We start from the raw sequence: 5,000 nt of genomic DNA on the forward strand, positions 1-5,000 counted from the left end.
ATTATCAACACCAGCACCAACATTATTAGAATTATTATTATCATAAGAGTTATAATTCCATGCAGAAAGATTTATAAAACAAGCACTCAAACACGGGTTGGACCTTCGGAAATATGTGACTAAAGAATAGAAAGCAAACAAAGATATGACCGAGTGGAATACACGAAACATGACTAAAACATGATTTAAAAAAGACGTCAACAATCTTTGATAAAACGCAGGATGATAATATCAAATAAAACGGAAATGATGAAATCTTGACTATAATGTTAATGCTGATGTTTGTTAGGATTATATCCATAGGCCACCGAAAAATAAATTATGGACAACTATTAATGTGTTGGTTGCATTTAGGAATATAGGCCTACCTACTCTGCAAATACATGCTACTTTAAAAGCGATTATGACTTTTGAAATGCGAATCTACGACTGCATCTAATAAATGTTATTCTTTTAGTGAATATTAAGATTTATTACTTCATCAAAATATTCAACTTTACCTTAATAATTACCGAGTGAGTGCTTTATCAGGACTTTGAGTCTATCCTCGTTGTTTTCACTCACGTGAATCTCTAAATGTTTTCAAAGTCGAGGTTAATAATTTCCCTCCATTATTATTATCATGTCTGAAACACCATCATACTACATTCAAAATGGGAAAATCGGTATATTGTTTTATGCGTTGTGGTGAACGCTGGCAACTCCCAACGCCCCATAAATATGGCCGGGGTCGCTGAGAACTCAGTCTCAACTCAACCTTCGAGCTTACAAGAACAAACGCGTGGATTACTGTCTTCACTCACCAGTCGTGTGGTTGACAATATTTAGACTAAGACTTCATTCTCAAGGTTTGTACTTTGCAGTGAATTGCGTTATCTATTTTTTTTTATTAACAAGTGTGAAGACGGCGATATAATGTGTTCATCATGAGTGCATATATATATAGTGAATTTATACAGTTTTACCGTATAGTAACATTACATTTTAGCGTGATGGAGTTGGTATTTCGTTACTCGTGCATTGTCTAGTAAAGATAATAGAAGTAATATCGCGTACTTAATATGAAGAAAAAGTGCCAGTGTGAATCTAAATATCATATTATGGTTGGCAAGGAGATTTATAACTTCAAATATCTCAGTGTTAGTTAATTAAGAGTACTTTCGTCTTTCTGCGTAAGAGATTGAATGATAAGTTGGATTATCTTAGCGTTTTTCTGTAAACATACTGGTGTGATTTTATGTACAAGCACACGTAGTGTACACAACGAGAATTTATATTACTGATCCTTAGAAGATACAGGAGCAGAACCTTTACTAACTGGGTAGTATTGCTGTTGACATATATATATGTATGTATATATATATATATATATATATATATATATATATATATATATATATATATTACAGTACAAAATTTGGAATAGAAAATGATAATAAGTGGTTAATGTGATGGGACTCCTGTATGTATGGCATTTAACAAGTGCATTATTTTCTTTTATTTTATTTTTTTTTAATTGACGATTATAATTTATACGGATATTAGAATTATCTACATTTCTAGTTCGCTTCATGTCCTTTAAACAACGGAATCCACCGACTTAACTTGCTTTACCAGAAAGAGGAAATGGAAAATCCCAGAAAAAAAAGCTTTACTAGTGCGTGACGTCACAAGCACTACGAAGAAAACGGAGACGGTTGGAGAAACCCTGTTGTCCACAAAGCAGGGTCAGGGGTGAGCTACAGGTAGAGGGGGACAACAGGTCTACTTACCTGTAGTTTGTAATGGGAAATGTATTATGAAAGAAAATATTCCATGATTTACGGGATTGAAGCTTCTTGGGAAGTAGACTATGCAAACGTCCTGCTATCTTTTGATCTACGTTTTCACGTCTTTTTCTCTCTCATTTTCCAGTGTGTCTCTTTACTTACTAGGCACTCAAGTAGTTTGTCAATATTGTCGTTTACTTTGAATCTAATCCAGAGTGATAACACGGAAAACTTACCTGCACGAGGAGCGGAACGGCGACCTATTTAAGAAGACTCGACCTGACAGTGACCTTTGGCTGGGGGAATCGAGGCCTCGGCCTAGCTACGTTCACGTCCGGAAAACAATAATCTCGCGGTCGTTTCGAGTCGTGCATTCGACCGCTTTCTAGTTTTAGATTTCGAAGTCGAGGGGGTAGGTGGAAAGAAGATCGTGCGATCGAAAAAGACCCCTATCAATGCTATACACCTGAGCTGTTACGGACATGGTTACATGTGACTATCGGCAAGGTCAAAGCGTAGCGCGGTGCAGAAGCTGAAGATGTTTTTGTTACCTTTTTTTTTTTGCCCGTCCACCTCGTTTTTTGTACCTTTTTTTCTCCATGTAAGTGGTGCTTCTGCATGCTGCGCAAACCCCTGGGACATATTTCAATAACTTAGATGCAGCGCGTGCAGGATCGTGGAACAGGGATCTTCAGTCTGTTTGGCTCAAGTACCGCGGGCACGATTGGAGGCCTGTTAGGGTTGGCAAGGGAGGGGAGGGGAGGGGAGGGGAGGGGGTTATATGGGCGGGGCATCAGGCACTCAAGTTCAAAACAAGCTTGAGGGTACTAGAACTACATCCGGGAGCTCTACTATTTCCGTGCTGGCGCGTGAGTTTATATTTCTTGGCTAATTCATCGGTAAATGGCCTGGTAGTTACAAGCGAAATCAGTTTGATCAGTCGGTCATGTCATCGAAAGTGGCGTTATATTGCAAGCTGGAACGATTGTAAAGGCAATGAAAAGTAACATAAAACCGACTTTGATGATATGAATCGTAATTAAACCTCCATGGCTGAACATTTTCACGGCAAACGATGCAGGACGATGTACAGCGTGTAATACCTCGCGCTGTTGTGTTAGTAAAGCAGGATCACCTTGGCCGGCATGCGTTCCACGTCTTGCCTCAGTACACCTTGTGTTAATTTCTCTCCCCACACCCCCTCACGCATATCGCTTTGTCTTCATATTTAACAATTCCTATTCCGAACGTAGGTATTAACCTATCAATTACCTTTATTGACTTAAACTCATATGATTGCCACGCTCTCAACATTCATGATAGCTCCCGTTGCCACTAGGAAGGGAAAGTACCGCTACAAACGTTTCTATTTCACCAATAACCGAAGTAAGTACCCGGAAATAGCAGTCAGGCAGCGTCACCGGGAGAAGGGAGTCGAATGCCAAGGCTGCGTCGCTCTTGGTGAATCTGGTTTTGACACAATTGGATATTTGAAAAGGGTGAGTGTTTGTGTGTTTATATATATATATATATATATATATATATATATATATATATATATACATATATATATATACACACACACACACACACACACACATATATATATAACTATATATATATATATATATCTATACAACACACACACACACACACACACACACACACACACACACACACACACACACACACACACACACATACATATATATATATATATATACACATATATATATACTTATATATACACACACACACACACACACACACACACACACACACACACACACACACACACACACACACACACACACACACACACACACACACATACACACACACACACACACACACACACACACACACACACACACACACACACACACACACACACACACACACACACACACTCACACACACACACACACATATATACATATACATATATGAGTGTGTATATCTGTGTATGCATAGGCATCGGTGTATTACGTGCAGAGCAAAGTCATACGTAATATCTGAAGACCAGCGATAACTCTTAAATCCGCCAGTTTTGAATGTTCCCTTACAACTAACAAAGTCGTGTCCCACACATCCTATCGCAACATCACAACGACTTACTATCGCCCTTTTCCGCCACCTCGGCGATCTCCGCCCTGTCTCAAAGCCCCTAAGCGCTGGGGAGGCTGGTTCCCCCCTGACCCCCTGCCCCTTATCCCCACCCCACCCCACCCCACCCCATCCGGCTTCACTCGCGTCGTGGGCAAATGACCGCCGGTGGAGCCGACGCGAAAAGGTTCCGTTCCTGATACTACCGGAAGTGTGTAATGGTGACGAAGCTGAAATAGGTGTTCCTCCCTCGCCCTCTCATTCCCTCTCGTTCCCCCTCTCCTTCTTCCCTCTCGTTCCCCCTCTCCTTCTTTCCTCTCGCCCTCTGTTTCTTCCCTCTCGCTCTCTGCTTCTTCTCTCTCGCTATCTCCTTATTTCCTCTCGCTATTTCCGTCTTTCTTCTCGCTCTTTCCTTCGTTCCTCTCGGTCTCTCCTTCTTCTTCGTCCTAATCTTCTTTCACCTCGTTCCTCCCTTCCCCCCTCTCCCTCTCCCTCTCCATCCTTCTCGCCCTCCCCGTCCCAACTCCCCTTGCATATACGTCACCATTGTTGCATTTGCATTATAACTGACAAACTGATAAGTAAGAATTACCAGAAAAAAAAATAATAAAAATTTTACTTCCAAAGTTTTACGAAGAGAGTGACGTCATCAAAAGCCTCACTTGATCAGAAGTCCTTTACGTAACTCAACTTAAACAAGCCCTTGCAATGCGGCCCGGCTCACACTGGCACAAGCCTGTTGCTCACAAAGAACTCGATCCAACGGACAACCGCAGTTTGTCCTTCCGCGGTGGCTGCAACGTCCAACACGCGCACGCTGGCTGGCTATGCTTAATTGCCTTCGATAAGCCCTTATGCAGGTGCCAAGGGGGGTGGGGGTTTAATGTTTTTCTTTTGCGCTTTTTTTCTTTTCTTTTCTTTCGTTGTCGTCGGTGTTATCAATATCACCATTGATATATATATTTCTATTTATGTCTATATCTACATTTACAGCTACTTTTTCATCTACATGTACATCTGTATATCTTATATCAGCACCATATTCAGTACCATTAACATCAACACTATTAACATCAACGCTAACATCAATATTATATCATCATCATCGTCATCACCATCATCATC

General features: G+C 40.7%; 1 protein-coding gene across 1 annotated transcript in view; it reads left to right on the forward strand.

The window, feature by feature from the left end:
• Positions 1–735: 735 nt before the first annotated feature.
• LOC122261394 (uncharacterized) overlaps positions 736–5,000 on the forward strand; it is a 32,679-nt gene continuing 28,414 nt past the window's right edge. The window contains exon 1 of the mRNA XM_043029009.2: positions 736–848. The gene's annotated coding sequence lies outside the window, so the exon portion shown is untranslated. The remainder of the gene's footprint in view (positions 849–5,000) is intronic.

Source organism: Penaeus japonicus, unplaced genomic scaffold (genome assembly GCF_977035675.1).
Source record: "Penaeus japonicus unplaced genomic scaffold, GWHDUDI00000001_assembly GWHDUDI00000008, whole genome shotgun sequence".
Lineage (NCBI taxonomy): Eukaryota > Metazoa > Arthropoda > Malacostraca > Decapoda > Penaeidae > Penaeus > Penaeus japonicus.